At 41.9% G+C, this 22,515-nt stretch overlaps 1 long non-coding RNA gene and 1 pseudogene across 6 annotated transcripts in view; one reads left to right on the top strand and one right to left on the bottom strand.

Moving 5' to 3' along the window:
- LOC102153396 overlaps window positions 1-6,742 on the top strand; it is a 153,004-nt gene extending 146,262 nt beyond the window's left edge. For all 6 annotated transcript variants that reach the window (XR_005361138.1, XR_005361141.1, XR_005361139.1 and 3 more), the window contains one exon: window positions 1,666-6,742. This is a non-coding gene — a long non-coding RNA (uncharacterized LOC102153396). The remainder of the gene's footprint in view (window positions 1-1,665) is intronic.
- Window positions 6,743-13,252: 6,510 nt separating this feature from the next.
- Window positions 13,253-14,536, bottom strand: LOC119872353 (annotated as a pseudogene).
- Window positions 14,537-22,515: the final 7,979 nt, after the last annotated feature.

The following is a 22,515-nucleotide window of genomic DNA, read 5'->3' as shown; positions in this document are numbered from 1 at the left end:
AGTTTTCTATCCCTAATATATAAGGAGAGTTCAAACATATTTACTAGTCCAACTTTTTTAATGTTTTTTTAAAGATTTTATGTATTTATTAATGAGAGAGAGAGGCAGAGCCACAGGCAGAGGGAGAAGCAGGCTCCCTGTGGGGAGCCTGATGGGGGACTCCGTCCCAAGACACTGGGATCATGTCCTGAGCCAAACGCAGGTGCTCAACCACTGAGCCACTCAGGCACCCCCTTTTTAATGTTTTTAAAGAATATAATGAGAGGCATCTCACTAAGATTTAAGAGAAGCCCTTTGGTTCCTAGCATGCAAGATCTTGGAGTTGCAAATCTCAGCAAATATCAATTCTTTAAATGACATAGATTGACAAGAAATGGAAAGAACCGTTAAGAATGATAATTTTAAAAAAAAGCTAACGTACCATGACACATAAAGAAAAGAGACATTTCCAGAGAAGTAGTCTGTTCTTCTGATTATTAATTTTCTTTCTTCTAGCTGACTAATAAATAACATTTTCAGTTACTTGTACCTTTTAAAGCTTTTTGCTGCTGGGTTGTTTATATCACTGTGGCATACGTATCCTGAGTACAACTCTTACTATCAACCCTTCTGAGGTTGCTCGTGGTTTCAGTTTCTTCATGTTCTTACGCCGGACACTCAGAAGAGTATAAATCATTTTCGTTAAATTTGTCATCTTTTCTATTATGTCATTGACCTATCTTCATATACTATACCCTCTTAATCTTTACCTGCAAGATTAAATAAAGAATTCACACTGGCTCACGAAAACTTTAATTCCTCCCAGAGATTTTTAAAAAGTATATAATAAGTCATGGTGGAGTTAGAAAAAAGAGCGGTCAGGGGCACCTGGGTGGTTCAGCTCAGGTCGTGATCCCAGGGTCCTGGGATCGAGTCCCACATTGGGCTCCCCGCAGGGAGGCTGCTTCTCCCTCTGCCTGTTTCTCTGCCACTCTCTGTATCTCTCATGAATAAATAAATAAAATCTTTAAAAAAGAAAGAAAGAAAGCAGTCAGATGATTCAGTTCCCTGGGGGAAGCATTTCAATCAGGAGGAACATAGGGGACAGAGAACACAGAGTAAAGGGAGACAAAGGAGAAAAAGAACTCCCCCAGAAATGAGTCATAAAGGCATAGAAGGGGGCTGCTAAGTGTATTTCTTTATAGGATGAGAGAATGTGAAAGTACATGCCAGTGAAAGGATGGAGGTAAGTGACTGACATCCTGTTGCCATGGCAGCCCCTAAAGAAAGCAGGGCAGGGCAATTATTTATTTCCTGTCAATGATTTCCATATATAAACAAATAAATATTTACATAGGACAGTTAATTATTGAAATTCCTTATGAGGGGAAAAATTTAACCTCTTAGGGCTCAGCTATGCTTTCTGACATAAAAGAAAATGTTCTATCAGGATCAGTGCTCGAGGGGGCACCAGAGGGGCTTTGAAATGGTCCATTTGTTAAGCTGGCCTTTAGTCCAATGTGCATTTTGTGATAAGTCATTGTGTAGTACGTTAATATTTCAGGCATGAGTATTATGTTTCTATTAAAAAGAAAACATTTGACTTCTTGCTTTTTAAATCCTACTTCGTTTTTTGAGTGTATCGCAGATTACCTAAACCTCTTTATCATTTGTGTCTTTCTGAAGGGATCCGGTGTTTTTCTTCTAATTCAAGTCAACTCAACAAACACTGAGGGTCGGAATGTGCCAGATACGAAAGATGAAGAAGGTCTACTGTCAAGAAGCTCAAGTCTAGTGGGGAGACGTGATGCAGGGGCACAACAGTCCAGATGTGTAAATGGTCTTATTGGTATTTACCTGTAAAAGCTTTTACTCCTCTAAAAGCAGGAGTGGCTTGGGAGAAGTAGGGAAGACCTCGTCTAGCAGGTGTTTATTGAGCTGAAGAGTCAATTCATACTGAAGCAGAAATCTCCTAAGGTGCATTTCAGACATAAGCAAAGGCATGCTTCATGCACACACACACACACACACACACACACAACACACACACAGGCACGTGCACACATCCACTATTTGTAAGGTACAAGATGGTCAGTGTGCTGAATTAGATGCCTAGGTTGTGTGAGGAGAGGACAAGAACAGGACTTATTTAAAACCTTAGAAGACCCTAAGCAAATGAGAAGATAATGCCATTCTCCATCCTCTACAGATAAAACTAAATAAAAACTAATCCTACATCATAAAGCAAGTGTAGGGAAATCAATAGAGTTCTAATTTTTCACTACTTTGATGCATTGTAATAACAAATATAAAAAATTTTTCCTAATATTTCTTCTCCTTTTTAAGGTATATTAAGAACTTACAGATGGCAATTACAGCTAGCTTTCACTGATGCCTTACTAAATTCCGGGAGCTATGATAAACCCTTCATGTAGATTATGTCACGGAACCCTCCCAACAGCCTTAGGGGGAAAATACTATTGTTGCTTTTATTATTATTATTATAGGTAAAGAAATCGAGGCTTAGAGAGATTAATTAACTTACCCACAGTCACACAGCTAGAATGTGATCCACCCAGGACTGATGGGGTGGGCAGTCTGACAACACGATCCAAAGGAATTCTCTGCCTCAACATCATGCCTCAAGGAGTCAGTATATTAGAAGGCTTGGCAAGTGCAAAGTGTTTCCTCCTCGCAATGCTCTTCAGGCCTTGGATTCATTCACTCATTCAGTCAATAATTATCAAGTACCTACTATGTGCTAAGACTGTGGTAGGCACGGAGGATCAGAGGAGATTATTATGGAAGTTATCTCTGTCCTCGTGGAGTTACCATCGGCTGATCACAATTAAGTGTGAGGAGAATTCTGGCAAGGATGGTCCTAAAGAAACGTGAAAAGTTCGAGCTAGTTCAGGAACCCAGGAATTGCTCTCTAAAGAAGTGAGGACTAGGGGCATCTGGGTGGCTCAGTTGGTTACGCACCTGCCTTCAGGTCAGGATCTCAGGGCCCTGGGATCCAGCTGCAAGTCCGACTCTCTGCTCCCTGGGGTGTCTGATGCTCCCTCTCCCTTTCCCTTCCCTCCACCCCTGCTCATGCTGTCTCTGCTCTCTCTCTCTCTCCTTCCAAATAAATAAATAAATAAATGATCTTTAAAAAAAAAAAGTGAGGACTACACTGAGATCTAAGGGACCAGCGGAAGTTCCCCTGGTGAACTGGAGAAAGGAGCTTTCTGCAAGGTAAATGCCAGGAGAGGTGAGCATGCAAACCGGGCACAGCTCCTCCTCTGAGGAAGGATTTGCTGCCCCAGGCAGTGGCTCTGCTGGCAGCCCTATGGGCATTGCCTCAGCTGCAGAAAGGTGCCTCGCCCAAGGTCACGTCCGCACAGGCCACTTGAGGGGCCCTTTCGGTGGCACAGGAGCCTGCACGTTTGGCTGAGGCTGTCATGGGCCTCACAGCCTGATTTCTCCCTTTCCAATCCTGCTTCCGCCCCCTCCCTTCCACGGGGGTGACTTCAAGGGCACTCCCTAATAAACATCCTGAGCACTAACCCTGCCCGAGTCTGTTTCCCGGAGAACCCAAAGGGCACTGCAGCGCGAGGCCTTTGATGAGTTAAGGTCCTAAGGGGCTTTCAGAATGACTGTGGGTTGAGTGGGCAAGAGAGATGGAGTGAGGCTGCAAAGGTGGGCAAGGGTCAAATAAATCCCAAAGCACCTGATAAACCATGCTAAAGACTTCTTTTTTTAATTTTATTTACTTATTCATGAGACACACAAAGAGAGATGCTCAACGTTTCAAGTATAATGATTCATTATACCTTAGGCTGAAATGCTGCTAGTTACCAAAACCATGGTTGTTTGAAATTTTTTTCCTCCAGGTTTTATTTAAATTCCAGCTAGTTAACATACAGTGTAATATTAGTTTCAGGTATAGAATTTAGTAATTCATCACTTCCATATTACACCCAGTGCTCACCAGTACAAGGGCCCGCCTTGATCCCCATCACCTGTTTAACCCATCTCCCCCTCCACCGCCCCGCCCACATCCCATCTGGGGACCATCAGTTTCCTTTGAAACTATTAACAAAAGAAAATGATTCGTGAAACTCACCCACAAGCATTTATTTTGGGACACATAAATAAGACATTGGGCAAAAGACTCCTCTCACCAAAAAATGTGGCCAAGTGACTTAGGAATCTGAAAGCTGAAGAGTGGCTTTAGGAGGTGAATAAGTAGATGAGAGAGAGGTCTGCTGAATTTCTCTAGCACCTCAGTGCGTGCTCAACACATCCGCACTTACGTGCACGCACACACACTCACACATTCACACATGCGTATACAAACAACACTACACCTTTTTCTTCCACACATCACTTTCAACCCAGATTAGTTCAGCAATGGCTTCATGTGACTGTTTTCTTTGTCTGCACCCTCTAAAAAGGATTAAAACCAAAAACATTAAAAAACATACCCTTGGATTCAAACTTCAGAACTATTTGATCGTGCATGTAAAGATGCAAGCCCTAGAATGGGTCACAAAATCCCAACCTTTCACCTCTAAAGGATAGTTTTACATCCAGCACAGTGATGTAGCCAGAGGCAGCCAGAGGCATACATACAATCATATCTTTTCCGAGTGAACGAAACCAAGCTTCTGCTTCTGTGATTGCACCTTCTCTGAGATCCTGTCCCTTCACCTTGGCATGCCCGAGAAACCAGTGTGAGCCCTTCCTCCAGGGTAACATATGCTCCATCTGATTGTTAATGTTTGTAAAGTTTATACTTTGCTTTTCTGCTGTGTGTACCTTTCTTTATATTTTAATCTTTTTCTTCTATTCCACATAGCCTGGAAGTTTTTACATTGTCTTGGAAAAGGGAGTGTGTGTCTACTTTCCATTTCTGAGTTTCTGGCTTCTTATTTTGCAAGTGTAACCATCACAGCCTATGAGAGGTGCTTGTCCCTTCACATTCCCACCAGGCCTCAGACGTATTTACCTGATAGCATGTTTGCGGTGGGTTAAACCGGATCCATGCTATCTTCCTGCCAAGTATGATATGATGTGTAAACGTTCATATCGTGCCGTCACTGAGCATAAGCCACTGTTTTCTTTTATACGTATTAAGTCCCACACATCACAAGAAAGGAATCCCGTTATCTCGGGCCGGCTGGGAATATTAGGGCGGCTGCGAGGCTTGTATGGGTTACAGTTCAAGTTGTCTTTTTTCTTGTCAAATGTTTTGTCTAGTTTTCATACTTGTGGCAATGTTTTCAAAGATCTTTTCTGGATATTTTACCATGGATCTGATCATTTTCCAGAGAACTAAGAACTTTTAACCCTTCGGTTCGTTGACCAACGACCCCATTTAGCACGTTACTGCAGGGCGTGTGCACCTACCTGGCAAAGTCCCATCCAGCTGCGAAATATCCTGGTGTCCTCTGAACCTCTAGCGTGGAAAAAATAGTAAAAGTGAAAGGAACTTTTGGTTTCTGCCTAAACACGTATGTCATTTAGCTGACCTAAACAGGATGTGAGTCGTATTGATTTTGTTCTAGAGGCTTTAATACCCATTTTATTTGCAAGCAAAGAAATTAAAAGAAAGAAAATGGAAAACTCCATTCTTCCTCCGATTTCCTCTTAGGGTTTTCTCAAAGGTTGCAGCCAAGATACAACAGAGCTTAGTTTCAGGAAATGGTAACAACGTTGTAGAATTTTGGAGTGACTGTTAGTTAAACCAAGGTAATGTTATAACTCATGTCAGTTTTTTGGGGTTCTTGTAATACTTCAGAGAGAAATCCAACGTGACTCTTTCTTCCAATTGAGCCACCGCGAGGGGCCTAGGGCATACCGTGGGGCCTCCTGCCTCCTTCGCGCACCAGGGCTGGGCCCTGAGCTGCAGCAGCGCCCTTCCAGGCGGTTCCCTCCCAATCCACAGCTTCAGCATTCAGTTCTCCTACTGTCCATCGCCTGTCCATCCAGCCGTCTGTCCACCCCATTCATATTACAGAACTCCTGGTGGAAATGCTGGTAAGCTCATAACACAGGGAGAAACTGAATTTCCCAGCTTTGCCAGAACATGGTGCTCACTAGAGGAGTGGAAAAGCAATTGGAAACCATAAACAGGGACAGCAGAGAGAGTAAACAAAGTGTGGAAGGGCGAGGCTTGTCTTGATGAGTGACTAAGTAGGCAGCTTCCTGTGAGCCCTTTAAAGAATGATGTTTAAAAAACTGGTCCCTATTAGTTCTTGACTACAGAGCAGACCAATTTATTTGAGGGGGAAATATATATATCGATAATTATATCAAGCACAAATATATGTGGTTTACTTTTAAAGTGCAAGAGACTATGTTAGTCCAATAATCCTAGTCTCCGAAATGGGACATCTTATGCTATATTCTTAAAAAGAAAAAAAAAAGTAACTTAGACTCATGTATCTCCATGTAGAGCCCTCATCTGTAAATTATACCCATACTCTGGATCCCTCAGGCATTGCGCAAAATAGAAACTGATTTATTTTATTAACTATCATTTAAATTTATAATGGGACAACACCTGTTACAACTTTTACATGTCCAATGTACTTCAGGAGCTCAGCACCTCTAGTCAGCTTGCAGTTGTTCCGTGCCTATCGGTGTTCTCTCTCCGAGTCAAATGTATGTTCCATAAGAACAGGTGGCATTATACTCCTCTCTTTTCCCTCTAGTCCCCAACTCAGTGCTGTGTACTTAACTGATACTTAATAAATACCGAACTGATTGAGCTAAATGAATGTGTGAGAAGTCAATAGAAGTTGCCATGTGATTATAAATCTCAGACTTTAGATGGGTAGAAATACATGCTTTCTATAAAAGAGCATGGGGAATATGGAAATGAACTCCTTGCTCAGCAAGGTATTAGCAACCTGACCATGAGCTTTGGTTTCTTTACTTCTCTGAGCTTCAGCTTCCTTAACAAGGTAAGGGTAACAATAAGTACTTGGGGATTTCTGTGAAGATTAGGGATATATGATTGAAAGTGGTTGGCATGGGGCTGGCCCACAGCCTTGAATTCATGAAGCTATTATTCCAACTTTAAAGATGAGGAGCTGGAGGGTCAGCGTTGATCTAAGTCTTCCATTATCACACCGTTATTAAATGCTAGACTTGCATGACTTGGTATATGGTGCTTAAAGATTCCTTATTTGCACTCACTTTTTAGAAAGGTCATTCCTAGGGTGGAAAGTGAACATAAGGTGGACAAAAATAGAGGCAGAGTAACAAATTAAAATAGGACCTTTCAAATGTTTTGGCCATGATCCACAGTGTTACATTGTAAACCCTGAATACATACAACCATAAAAAACAGTTGGAATTTTACTGCATGGTCTGCTACTCCATTCTGTTCTATTGCATGTTTTGAAAAATTCTGCTTATAGATGGCTGGGCAGCAGGGCGGGCAGCAGGGCTGGCTGCGGGGCTGGGGAGGTGGTCGGGGTGTGAGGGACAAATGACCTCAGGCAGGGGAGTAAGCCTGTGTGGGGAGGGTGAGGTCTTTTCATGGCCTCAGTCCCCTCATCTGGTCATGGTCCTTGCCCTGGTGGTCTCAGTGGGCCACGAGGAGCTGACCCTCTCCTCCACGTGGCCACAGGCCCGGGTAGGCCCAGCATACTGGGAATGTCAGGCCAGATGGATCTGGAGGACGTGAAAGGGTCCCCTGCCACAGGAAAGCAGTACCTTTGCTGGGAATGCTTGTTCACCTGGCCCTATGCAGGACAGGAAGACATTGAGGCAAGTGGAAGACTGTTTTCTCAGAGGCCACAAAGCACATAACAAAAACAGATGGTCAGAAATGCAAATAGTGTGGAGGAGTAGACTGGGGAAAGCCCTTGAGATAGAGTGGTGAACCCCCCACAGTTGCAGCCCTCTTGGAGCTTGGCGGCAGCAACCTAGAAAACAACTAAATGAGATAAGGAGGCCACGGGACTAACACCACAGGGCCAGGAAGCTGAAAGAACATCAGGTTTGACTGTTTTGTCTTAAGCCAAGTCAACATCAGAGACCCCTTGTCATCCCTTCACTGGCCGTCACAGGAACCCTACCCTGTGCATGTTGCTCTCAAGGACCAGGACATGAAACCTGCTAAGCTGGTGATAGACAGTCATGGAATGACTCCTGCCCAAATTCAGAGTAAGCTTCAGGAAGGGGAAAGATTCGAGGGGGGGCATGATTATTGGACTCCTTGACGCTGGAAAAAATTTCATGGTGAATGAAAAACTTCACTCCTGCCCAGATCACGGAACTGGGCTAACTTGAAGTAACTGTATCTGGCTATTTCAAATCCAAGATGGTTGCGAGAGCTAATATGTAGCGAGGGGAAAGCATTTATTCCAAGGAGCAAAGGGGCAGGAGACATAAGGAGTATGGAGAGTAACACTGCGGAGAAACAAACTTTTTTCATGACCATGTTGGATATAAAATCATACTAAAATTAAATTTCCACCGAATTTGATAGTGCTATCCACTGAGAGCCATTCATATGCAGCATTTCTCCACTCGAGTTCGGTGTATCAGAGCAGAAGACTGGCTTTCTTTGTTAGATGTTTCTTTGTACTCATTGAAAATATTTTGAGTATTTTGACCTTTATAAAAAAAAAAAAAAAAGGAAAGAGTGCCAGTAAATATTTCTGTGTTGCTACTAATTTGATCCTGCTAATTTCTGGACTATATCAAAGAAGTGAGCTTAAGATGTTTTTTAAAAGCTTGTTATGGCCCAGAACATTGATTTAATGCCTCACTAAAGGGGCACAAATTTTGAAAAATAATTAGGTGATTGTTACAGTAATCCATATAAGAGAAGATAATAGGTATAACTAAAGCATTAGCAGTGGGAACGAGAGAAATAGATACAATAATTATTTAGGTAGAGTCAGTATGTCCTTAAGTTTGAAGGAAGCACAAAGTGAGGAAGTTGCCTGGTTAACTAACCTGTTTCCATCCATTGGATAGACAGCAGTGAAGGAAAAGCTATTTTGATGGAGAATAAAGTCTGTTTTGGAAATACAAAGTGTGTGATGCCCAGGAGGAGGGAGGGCATCTAGATGGAGAGGCCTCATAAGCAGTAGGAAGTGTGAGTTGGAGATGGCAAGAGAAATCTGGGCTGAAGGGATAGGCTCATTGGCATGTCAATGGTAGCTGAAGTCACAGCAATGGACTTGACTACCCAGGGGACCAGTGGGGAGGGTAGAACAAGACTGGAACTCCGATGACTAGCTGAAAGAAAGGTGGAAGGAGAAAAGGAAGACAGGAGACAGAGAAACCTTATACAGATAGAACGTAAGAGAGGAAGGCCTTTGCATATCCTTTAGTTACCTGTGCTGGGTTACTGTGTGTTGCCAATAGCACCAAGGCACCAAAGAGGTTGGATGGAAGGTGACTGGCAGCATGATATACCGAAGCATGCCGGGACAGGAGTTAGGAGGTAGTCCCAAGACAACCTTCACCTTGGTCAATTGGTTTCTCCCCCATATGCAACGAGAGCATTGAGCTGGATGATCTCTGTGATGTTTGATTTGGAGCAGGGGTGGATGTATTGAGAGTATGAGAAGATATGAAAATTAACCCATTCATTCACTCAACAAATATTTATTAAGTTCCTATGATGTTCAGTTACTGTTTTAGCCACAGAGACGTGCTGATGAACTAGATAGACTATGAAAGCTGACACTGAGTCACAAAAACAGCTCATACACAAGGAAACAATTTTAATTAGAGTGTATTTTCAGGATTGATAAAAACTACAAAAGAAATATAAAATGGGTAAGGGGGAGATAGGGTGATTTGGCTAGACTTCTTTAAGTAGCTGTGATGAATAAAATGAGGACACCTTAATGCAAAGGGCTTGCTGAAGAAGATTTCTGGAAAGAGGACAGCAAGTGCAAAGGTCTGTACCAGGAATGACTTGCATGGGGCGCCCGGGTGGCTCAGTCGGCTAAGCCTCCAATTCTTGATTTCAGCTCAGGTCATGATCTCAGGGTTGTGAGATCCAGCCTGGAGTCAGGCTCTGTGCTGGACATAGAACCTGCTTGAGATTTTCTCTCTTCCTTTCCCTGTGTCCCTCTCCAGCAGCCCCACTCTCTCTCTTTAGGTAAAGTGGCGGGAAAAAGGAATGACTTGCATATCTGAGAACCAATAGGAAGGGAGAAATGAAGCGAAACCAATGCAAAGAGTGAGCTGTGGATGATGAGTTATCAGCAGAAGCCAGTCCTCACTGACCCTGGTAAGGACTTTAGATTTCCTTTGTGGCTGGGAACCTAATGGAGCGTTTTGTAGGGGTTAAGGACTTGATCTGATTTATATTCTTAAAAATTCACGTTGATAGCTGTGTAGACCAAAGATGGGTGGAAATAAAAGCAGGGAAACTGGGTAGAAGTCAATGATTTCAGTAATACAGGTGAGAGAAGATGGGGTTGGATTAAGATGGTAGATCGAGAGGTAGAATTAGCCTTAATTGCACACCGACTACATCTGGGCTTTATTCCAAGTACTTTATATGTGTTAACATTATTTTTACATATAACCCTGTGATATTGTTATCTCCCTTTTTGTATGAGGATACTGAAGCACTCGTTCAACATTACTCTGCTAGTAAGTGGCAGGCCCAAGCTTCAACCCAAGCAACATAGCTCCAAACTTCGCCTGCTTAAACTGTGTGCTACACAAAATTGGGATACATTTCAAAGATGCAGCTAGCTTAGAACCTGATGGCTCTGATGTTGGGTACAAAAGAAAGGACACGAATCAAAGAGGACTCCTTGAACTTTTTAGAATTTTATTGTGAACAACGGTGCAACATTTAATCATATGGAGAAGGCTAGACAGAAGAGACGGGAACAAGAGCTCAGCCTGGAACACATCGAATTCAAGATGCCACATAGACCACCAGGTGAAGGCATTCCGTGGGCACTCTGAGCCTTCTGATGCCTGACAAATGACAACGCTGTTTAACTACAAGATCAAAGCAATCTAGCATAACGTTAGAGAAGTACTCTGCTGGGATCGGTCTCTCAGCCTTCTCATATACTCTTAGTCAGATGCAGTTTCCACATGGGGAAAGGAGTGGGGTGTTTTATTAATACAGCACAGCAAAACATCCAAGTCAGCCAAGCTCTCACTTTCATCAGCAGCCAGGCAGTCAGTGAGCAAATTTTTTTTTTTAGGATTTTATTTATTTATTCATGAGAGACACACACAGAGAGAGAGGTAGATACGCAGGCAGAGGGAGAAGCAGGCTCCCTGTGGGGAGCGTGATGCAGGACTTGATCCCAGGACTCCGGGATCATGACTTGAGCCAAAGGCAGATGCTCAATCACTGAGCCACCCAGGCACCCTTAAGCAAATGTTTTTAATGAGAATTTCTCAAAAATCTCATGGCTTCAGGACTTAGGAGCACCACATACTGCAAGCCTTCACTTTCTAGCATTTCTAAGAGGGCAAGTTCTCTCAACTAGAGAAGTAAAGCTGCCTTTGGCCTGGCCACCCCAGCATTCTCGCCTTCCCTGCTGCCTGTTGGTTTCTGAACTTTGTCTGCATAGCCCATGATAGGACAATCCCAACCTGCTTGGACTTACTAAATCCTGCCCCCTGTCCCCATCACCCCCCACCCCAACCTCAGTATTTGACTTTTCACTTCATGTGATCTCAGATGACCCAACACTTTTGGATAGACCTCAAGCTCAAGATTCATCCTCCTGGTCCTGCCTACTCCTTTCTGTGCCAAGCCTGGTATCTACTGAGCACTTACCTGGCACAAAATACCACGCTGCAAATGCTCTCTACCCTGGTTGGTATGGCGGTGCTTAGATAGATATGTTTTTTGATGTTCATCAAATTACATGCTTACATACTTCAACTTAAAAACCCCTCAATTTGGGATGCCTGGGTGGCTCAGTGGTTGAGCATCTGCCTTTGGCTCAGGGCATGATCCTGGGGTCCCAGGATTGAGTCCCCCATTGGGCTCCCTGCACGGAGCCTGCTTCTCCCTCTGCCTATATCTCTGCCTCTCTCTCTCTCTGTGTCTCTTGTGAATAAATAAATAAAATCTTAAAAAAAAAAAACTCAATTTGAGGGCACCTGGGTGGCTTGGTCAATGGAGCATCTGACCCTTGATCTCAGCTCAGGTCCTGGTCTCAGGGTCATGACTTCAAGCCCTGAAGGAAGCCACCCAGGGAACCTACTTTAAATAAAAGTCTCAATGGGCAGCCCTGGTGGCTCAGTGGTTTAGCACCGCCTTCAGCCCAGGGCCTGATCCTGGAGACCCGGGATCAAGTCCCACGTCAGGCTCCTTGCATGGAGCTTGCTTCTCCCTCTGCCTGTGTCTCTGCCTCTCTCTGTGTCTCTCTCTCTCTCTGTCTCTCTCTCTCTCTCTGTGTCTCTCATGAATAAATAAATAAAATCTTAAAAAAATAAATAAAAGCCTTGATTTGAAAATAGTATTATACTAGGTGCTTCTCAAATAAATTTTTTTGCCTCGTGAAGCTTATAATCCAAAGAAGGTATAATGCCGAATAATTGGAGATAACATCTATGTATGGATTAACCCCAAAATAAATGTTACAGAAATTGAATAATAAAACTGCACAGAGAAGATGGCACTTGACTTCTTTGAGCATTAGGTGTTTCATAGACTAGAGCAGCAGAGAGAAGAGGAAGATTTTAGGTAAGGAAAATAGTTCGAGCAAAGGTGCAGATGAGGGACTAAGAAGAAATCTGGGGAGACTGAGTAGATCAGCCTGGACTTCTTTTGAGAAACAGTGAAAAATAATATTGAGACAGACCCAACTTACCGAGTCTCTTAAATGTCAAGATAAGAAGTTTAGAAAGGATTGTGTGTGAGGCAAGGAGCTATCGAAAGTGATTGAGCCAAAGAAGGATGTAATCTATGTTTTTAAAGGAAATCTACTCCACCTCCCACACACATTCCACTGCAGAATGGTTGGTTTATGTGACTTGTGGTTTGAGGTATAGTGTTTACAACATATACTCCTTAACAAGGCCTTCTGGGACATGGGTCAAAGAAAAATGTCCCTGTTCTGGGTGTTCATTCGGCTTTCCATGTAGCCATGGCCTTGTTTTCATTTTGTTTCTGGCCTTTTACTATCTTTTTTCTGAGTTCTTCACATTTTCCATCCACCTTTATTTTATTTATTTATTTATTTATTTATTTATTTATTTATTTATTTAGACCTCTGAACCTTTTATTGGCCTCTTGCTCCTCAAAGGGCACCCTGTTTCTGCTGCCTCAACGTGTCAGAATTTTGGTGTCGTTAGTCTTAGACACCACCTTGCCATCCACGATCTTGCGGTTGGTGGTCTTCTGGATGGTCTGCAAGGAGTTGCTGTTGTCCAGGGCGTCAATAAGACTAAAGTCCTCCCCATCTTCCAACAGGCAACAGTAGGTGGCAATCAACCTCCAGCCTGACCTTGACATTCAGCAGGGCCTCATACTCCTGGGCCTGGCGCTGCCCCTCTGCCCAGGTCTGGGACAGCTCTGACTCCAGGTGCAGCAGATCCCCCTTGAGCTGTTCCATCTGCGTCATGTAGCGGGTCTTGACCTCCCTCAGGCTGTTCTCCAAGCCGGCCTTCAGGTTTCTTATTGAGTTCATGGTTGATCTTCAAGGACTGGGCAGTACATCTCAGCTCTGTGAGGGTCATCTCAGCTTCTCCTATCTCAGCGGTCGGTGTGGTGACCACTGTGGTGCTCTCCTTCATCTGTTGGGACCAGTACTTGTCCAGCTCCTCCCGGTTCTTCTGAGCCAGCTCGTCATACTGGGCCCGGATATCTGCCATGATCTTGCTGAGGCCCTGAGATTTGGGGGCATCCAACTCCACCGTCAACCCAGAGTTGGTGATTTGGTTTTGTAGACCCTTTACTTCCTCCTCGTGGTTCTTCTTCATGAAGAGCAGCTCCTCCTTGAGATCCTTGATCTCTGTCTCTAGCTGCAGCCAAGTGACATTGGTGTCATCAATGACCTTGTGGAGCCCCTGGAGTCACTCTCCACAGACTGGTGCATGGCCAGCTCTGTCTCATACTTGGAAGTCATCAGCAGCAAGCCAGGCATTGTCAATCTGCAAAACGATACGGGCATTGTCCACAGCACTTGCAAAGATCTGAGCCCTCAGGTCCTTGATGGTTTTGAAGTAATGCCTCCCGTCTCTGACCTGGGGTCCCTTCTTCTCCAAGTGTTCCCGGATTTTCATCTCCAGTCTCTGATTATCAGCCTCCAGGCTCCACACCCTCTCCAGGTAGGAGGCCAGGTGGTCATTCAGATGTTGCATGGTCTCCTTCTCCCCCTGGATGCCCCCTATGCCCTCCAGACCCCTGGCCATCCCCACAGCCGGGCCCCCAACCTCCCCTGAAGCTGGTGGAGCTCTCTCTTCATGGAAATCTGGGAGCCCGAGCCCCCCACGCCTGCATAGACCCTGGTCGCACTGATGCTGGTTGGCCAACCCGCTGGCTGGGCGACTGCTTGGAGCCCAGGGACCGGTAGTTGGAAGAGAAGGAGGAGCAGGTGGTGGAGCTCATACTGTTCGGAGAGTAAGAGGGTGACACGGGAGGCCAGGACTCAGGCTCCGGCCAGGAACTCCATCCACCTTTAAAATGTGTGGTGACTTGTGTCAAGCGCCCTCAGGCTCATCTGCTATTCTAACTGCCTTTTACTAAGGCATTTTTGGTAACAGAGAAGAAATCAATCCTTCCATCTTTATTTTCCTTAGTTCTTTTGCTATGTGGAATACTGCTGACTTCTCCCTTTTTTAGAATTCTCTTTTTCCTTGAATCCATTCAAAGCGTGACCCTTGTTCTCTTCTTGCTTCTGTAGGTGACTTTCTGTCTCTCACTAGTTTTTCTACTATTCCAACATCCTCACCATTAAACCGTTCCTCAAGTCTGTCATCATCCTCTTCTTCTACCCTTCTGCCAACCGTCTTACCCATGCTGACCTCTTTGATTATCTTCTTGGGGCGGATGGCTCTTGACATGGCTCTTCTCTTGGTTCTGCTCCAAGGCCCATCCAGCAAGTCAGCTCAACATATTCCAAAACAAATCTAAGGTTGCCTTCTTGGTGACTTCCCTGTTTCTGTGAATGGCATCATTGGATATCTCTACGTCTACTTAATTTTTACTGAAAATGTACTCCTTAAAACTCTGATGTAGCCTGTAAATCCCCTCCCCTATATTTCTTGCCAACATTTGAAACTTTTTAGCCAATGAAGAGTTTGTCTTATCATTTGCATGTTGTTTTCCATCTATCTCTTTTTCCAATTTCCCTGTTATCTACTGGGTCAAGCCTTCATTGCCTTTTACACGGACCATTTAAGATTCCATAAAGAAGCTTACTTAATGCAACCTATCCACTGCTGCCAAAATATTCTTAAGACATTGTGCTAGTCCTTTACTCAAAATCCTTCAGTGAGTTCCATTCATTCAAAGAAATAAAGCCAAATACCTTCTGCCAGCATTTGCAGCTCTCACTACACTGAATCCAACCTTCTCTTCCAAGTTTATATATATCTCACCACTCTCTATCCAGTACTCTTCGACCTGTCCAAACTCAACTACTTACTGTTTCCTGGACATTTCTCATACTCTTATACCCCCATGCTCTTGCTTACACTGCCTGCCATGATTAGACATGCCAAATAACCACCTGCTTCCATTGCACAAGGTCCACTTCAAATTCATACCATACCAGCTACATACGAGGGAAATGAGCTTTTGCAAGAGATTGGGGAACTCCACATGTACTTTTACATTAAAGTACCCAGAGCAGTGCCTAGTGCAAACTAAGTTCTCAATCGATGAATATGGAAATGTCATCTGAATATAGATATATTTTCCTTTATGTTTCCAACTGGTTGCCAGCATTTCTCTTAATAGGACTTTTTTTTTTTAACAACTGCTTCTAATTCACAAATACATTTTCATCATAAAATATTTGGTAAAATGCTAAAGGCTTCTTGCTATCTCTGATCTAGTTCTCCAAGGAGGGAATTACTGTCAGCCATGTCATATAGATCTTCCCAGATCTATTTCTGTCCATTCATGTGTCCCTATACAAATTAGTAGTTATGTTTATAAATGGTGAATTATCATATGTTATGTGATAAGAGTGATGAATTCTAAATTTACAGTTTACATATGGATATAAAATAACCATAATCAGTATCATTTTTAATCCTTTTAAGCATGTAGGTATACATAATAATAATGTTACATGTGTTGGACATTTTACTTTGCTAGTCACTCAGGTGTTTTGGGTAAGTAAATCGTATAACCACTAGATAGCTACTATTATCATCTTTGTAGAGATGAAGAACTATAGTCCTATCAAGATTTGGTAACATACTTAGGGCCATACTTCCAGCTAACAAATGGAAGAACTGGAGTTCTGACCTAGAAAGTCTGGCTCCAGAGCTTATTCCCCTTACATGCCCCACTCTACTGTCCATGATCCTGTCTACTAAGGCAGGAAACTGTTTACTGTGCATAGTCCTGTTAAATAATTTAGTATTTGTGACTATATCTCTGGGTCTCTCCTCCACTGTGGTGGTAGGTGCTTGGTCCCTGGGCTCAAGTCTCCCTAACTGCTCACATACTTCTGATGACTGCATGATAGTCATCATCATATGATTCAGTTGTTTATGTAGAGAAGAAAAGGAGAACAAACTTAAACAATGACTTATTTATATTCATCTTTACAACCTGTATAAGTTCCTGGGAACAAAGACCATGTCCCTCTTGTCCATCACCATTTCCCCAATGCCTGGCAAATAGTAAGCAGGCAGCAAATATGTGTGGAAATGAATGGAATTGTACACAATTGACCAGGGAACTTCTGAGTCAGTGTGTTTCCCATTCCAATAATTGAGGGGTAGATATGGAAGCCATGGGGGCGAAGAAGGGACTGAAAAGAAGGAGCTAAATTTTTTCTTATTTTCTTATTTTTTATCAAATGAATGCATACAGTAGAAAAGTAAACAGAAAGGTATATAATGAAAAGCACCAACCCTCTGCTCTACCCCTCTCCATTATCATTCTTTTCCTAGGGGCAATCACTTGAACCTTTTTCTATTTTTAGTTCTAGTGCTTAGCTCCATATCTTCAAATAATGTGTCTATATGACTTCTTAATGAACCAGCTTTACACATTATCATTCTCTTTCCATGAAGCAACATGAGGATATATGAGCTTATTCTTTAAACCATCAGTATGTGGTAGACTTGGCATAGTGGAAAACGACCCCATTTCTAGTCTAAGCATTTGGTAGGGCTTCCTGTGCGTGGTTCTATTAAGACAATTGCCATACCATCCAAAAACATAAATTTTCTTGCTCGTTCCCCCGTGAGAAGCTGAACAATGGGAGGACAACAGTTTACCTCCGATTGTGTAACCCCAGACCTATCAGTATCTTCTAGATAGCCAGTGAACTTATGACATTTACTTGTTGAATGAATTAATGACTTGTATTGAAAAAGTTACTGGGAAGCTGATGAGGCATGAAAAAGCTAAGATCTCAGGGACCAATCATCCAAGAAGCAAGTGAACAACTGGTTTCAAGGTTGACTGACCAAATCTTCCTGCCACCCCAAACGGCCAAAACCTGAGATGGCCAGACACTGCACTGAACATGGAGAGTCTGCATCTCCAGTGAAGGGAAGTGTCCTCATAGTTCCTCAGTAAGCAATAATATGAGATGTTTAAATATAAACGTTATCTTTACATCTGGAACTAATTCTGAGTAATATAAAGTCATAATTGGTACATTATTATTATTAGATTTATTTATTTATTTATTTATTTATTTATTTATTTATTTTAGAGAAAGAGAGTGAAAGAGGTAAGTGAGGGAAAGGGCAGAAGGAGAGGGAGAGAGAATCCACAAGCAGACTCCTCACTAAGTGCAGAGCCTCACATGGGGCTTGATCCCAGGACCCTGAGATCATAAGCTGACCTGAAACCAAGAGTTGGACACTTAACCGACTAAGATACCTAGGCATCCCAAATCTCCTTTTCATATAAGGACACTGATCAGATTATACCAGAACCCACTCTAGTAGCCTCATTTTAGTACCTAATTACTTCTTTAAAGGCCTTATCTCCCAAAACTTATCAGTCAACTTCTGAGTTAGTAGGGGTTAAGACTTTAACGTATGAATTCTAGGGGCACACAGTTCAGTCTACCACACCCAGACTGAACAACATATAAAGTTATACTACTTAAAATAAAATTCAGGAAGACTGGGAGTATCGTGTCTGTCTGGGAATTCCTGATGCACCTCCACAGCCAAAAGATTGAGAGAACAGGATTGAGGGAGAGGACTGACAGGATAGGTAACTGCAAAGTTGGTGCTCAGGATCGAACCCCAGTTCTTGGTGGTATGTGGAGAGTAGACGAGGACAGTGAGGCACAAGCACAGGGATGCAGGAAATGCTGAAATTCAGAGGCTCCAGAATTCAGAATTTCAAATTTCAAATTCAGAATTTCTGAAATGCAGAAATTCAGTGCGCAGGCCTACTTCTGGGTGTACCAGATACACAGGCTGGTCACAGCAAGTCTCAGTTCTGGGCCTCACCTCCACAATGGGATCCATGCTCCTACCATATACTGCCTGCCCCCAGTTGATCGATTCTGGCACAATTTGAGTGTCAACTCTGGGGAGCAAGAATCCGCATACCCAGAGGTTTCTCATAATTCTAGGGTATTCAGGTCTGTTGAATCACATGGAAATATAAATTACTAGTTTCACTACCATAGAAAGTAATCATTTATATTGCATTAAAATACATCAATGTATAATAATTCTATGAATGAAACTATTGCTTCCAAGATTCATTAAACATCAAAATATTATTCGAGTGAAGTCTTGCTCAGAGAAATGAGAATGATTTTTTAATTCTTTGTGAAATGTGACTTTTATCAGGGATGTGATTAGGTGCATAATCTGGGACGCCTGGGTGGCTCAGTGGTTGAGTGTCTGCCTTCGGCTCAGGGTGTGATCCCGCGGTCCAAGGATCGAGTCCCACGTGGGGCTCCTTCCAGGGACCCTGCTTCTCCCTCTGCCTGTGTCTCTGCCTCTCTCTGTGTCTCTCATGAATAAATAAATAAAATACTTTTAAAAAGTTACAACTTGGGGAAAATAACACTAGGCTTTGGCTCATTAAAGCCAATATATAGGTCAAAGAGTTTTATGAGACTCGGTTAATTATGTGTAACTTAAAGAATTTGTTTTTTGTCTTTGAATCAGTTGTCCAATGTGTTTCCAGAAAAAGAAGACATGGGATTATTAAACTCAATAAATAGCAACAAAAAGCTGCTTCATCTCACCTACCCTCTGTGGAAAACAAAGGATTAATTTTCACACAAACACAAATTCATTAATATAAAATAAAGAGTATTTCGTATCAATGTGTTCTCTTTCTTTCGAAAGTGCTAAGTATTATTTCATTTTATATAATACATCTCTGTCAGTGATATGTCTGCCTTTCTTCTATCTCGATATAACAGAATATTGTATTTCATTGTATTTAGGTTTTCAAAATACTTTTCAAGAAGAAAACCTATTCTCATTTCACTGTAGCTAGAGGATTAATTTAAGTCTTTATGTATTTACTCTTAACTCAACTGCCATGGGTGGTAAAGGCTATATGGACATCCTTACATGCAATCCAGGCATATGGATGAATGACAGAAGGAAACTGGCTGCCAGAGACATGTTTTACCTTTGGAACTCAACTGTTATTGATATAGGACTTTGACATTATGCTGGATAAAAATTAGAATTATTAGTTTCTTTTTGAGAGGTGATCTGGATGAGGGTAAGGAGGTATGATACAGTCATATGACTAGGAGTTCTTTGGATGGAAACAATTTTTAATGATTATTAAGGGGGAAAAAGAGAAAAAAATTTATTAAAAGTCTTCCTTCAAAAGAGTTTTAATGCTAGGACTTGTTCTAAGCTACAAATATTGAAAAACATTTAAAAAGATCTATATCCCTTTTAATGATAAGTCATTAATTTCTATGACTTACTGAGTTACTTAAAAATATATGAAGTTTAAGTATTTACCATTCTTGCTTTGTTTCTCCTACATGCTCAAAGTAGTACGTTCGATATACTCTATAAACTTAACCTCTGTAAAAGAAATTTAATGATATTAGAAGGCTTGTCAATTAAGCATAATACAATAATTCTGTGTCTTACTAGAAAGTTTAAATGGCTAGGATTTCCCCTTTATCCATTGTGTTCCTATGGCTGCTATAATAATCAGAAACTTAGTAACTTGCAACAGCACAATTTCTTCTCTTATTGCTCTGGGGTCAGAAGGCTGAAATTGAGTCTCACAGGCTTAAAGTCAAGGTGCCAAAGGTGTCAGCGAAATGAGTTTCTTTCTTTCATTTCATTTTCTTTCTTTCTTTCTTTCTTTCTTTCTTTCTTTCTTTCTTTCTTTCTTTCTTCTTTCTTCTTCTTTCTTTCTTTCTTTCTTTCCTTCTTTTTTTTAAGAATTTATTTTTAGGTAATCTCTACGCCCAACTTGGGACTCAAATTTCCAACCCTGAGATCAAGAGTTCCATTCTGTCCCAACTGGGCCAGCCAGGTGCTCCAGGATTGGTTTCTTCTGAAGACTCTAAGAGAGAATCTATTTCCTGCCTTTTCTTGCTTCTAAAGGCTTCTTGCATTCCTTGGCTTATGACCCCTTATTCACATCTCTCCATCTTTGTCACATATCTTTGGACTGACTTTAGTCCCTCTGCTCTCTGATTAAAGGATTACGTTTGACCCACTCAGGTAATCTAGGTTATCCTCTCCATCTCAATCCTTAACTGAATCACATGGGCAAAGTCCCTTTTGCCATATAAACAGCATACTTAGAAGTTTTGAGGATTAGAATGTGAATATCTTTGGTTGGGAGAGAGGAGGCATTATTCAACCTTACTGACAATCTATTTTTATACTATTACATTATATTTTTGTACATTTATTTTTATCACAAGGTATTATAACAAACAGTATCATTTGGGCTTGTTTTAAAGTCACTCAGTTTTTATAGGAAACAAACTGAGGATTTCTGGGGGGAGGTGGGTAGGGGGATGGGGTAACTGGGTGATGGGCATTAAGGAGGGCACTTGACAGAATGAGCGCTGAGTGTTACATGCAATTGCTGCATCCCTAAATTCTATCTCTGAAACTAAAATTACACTATATGTTAAATTGAATTTAAATAAATAAAATAAAATACTCAGCTTATATAATGGACATTGCCTTTTATGATTCTCCTAATGGATTTATGGGATGTAAAATCCAAATTCTTGCTACAGAAGTTCAAGGGGCCAGATCTTCCCCCTTCCTGTGCCCTAGCATTTGGGCTGTGGTCCTATGGCCTTAGCTCAGCCCATATGGGCTCCACCTCCATGTCACAGAGACAATTCAGACCTTCTTCACAGCTGGGCGGTGGCAGCCAGGGGCCAGTGGCAGCATATCCATACAGCTCCTGTGGCACAAACACCAGTTATGCTTCCTGCTGCCTAATATCTCCTGATTCCTGCCATTTTTTTCCTGGTATGGGTTTCCAACCTTCCTTTTTAAGAGCTACTTATTATCTTTCTTTCCTTTGATTTCTTAAAAATTGAAGTATAGTTGACATATAACATTATATTAATTTCAGATGTGCAGCATAATAATTCAATACTTGTATGCACTGGGAAATGATCACCACATTTAGCCTAGTTAGCAACTATCACCTTCCATAGTTACAAAAATAATTTTTTTTCTTGTAATGAGAACTTTTAAGATCTACTCTTAGCCGTTTTCAAATATCCAATACATGTTAACCATAGTCACTATGCTGTACATTGCATCCCCTAGGACTTACTGATTTTATAATTGGAAGTGTATGTACCTTTTGACTCTCTTCACCCATTTCACCCATACCCACTCTCCAACTCTGGCAACCACCAAACTGTTCTCTATGAGCTTGGTTTTGTTTTTGTTTATTTAAGATTCCACATATAAGTGAGATCATATGGCATTTGTCTTTTTTTGTTTTAAGATTTTATTTATTTATTTATTATTTATTTATTTATTTATTTATTTATTTATTTGAGATAGAGAAAAAGAGCAAGAGAAAGAGCACAAGCAGGAGGCAGGGAGAGAGAGAGAAGCAGACTCCCCATTAAGCAGGTAGCTCAATGTGGGCTCAAGCACAGAAACCTGGGATCATGACCTGAGCTAAAGGCAGGTGCTTAACCGACTAACCTCCCCAGGTGCCCCAATATTTGTCTTTCTGTGTCCGACTTATTTCATTTAGCATAAAGCTTTCAAGGTCCATGCATATTGTTGCAAAGAGCAAAATTTTCATTATTTTTAATGGTTTAATAATATTCCTGCATGTGCGTGTACCATATTTTATTTTTTATTTTTTATTGGAGTTCAATTTGCCAACATATAGCATAACACCAGTGCTTATCCTTTCACGTGCCCCCCTCAGTGCCCATCACTCAGTCA

Source organism: Canis lupus, chromosome 6 (genome assembly GCF_011100685.1).
Source record: "Canis lupus familiaris isolate Mischka breed German Shepherd chromosome 6, alternate assembly UU_Cfam_GSD_1.0, whole genome shotgun sequence".
Taxonomy (NCBI): Eukaryota; Metazoa; Chordata; class Mammalia; order Carnivora; family Canidae; genus Canis; species Canis lupus.
This window is presented reverse-complemented; position numbering and strand designations above follow the sequence as displayed.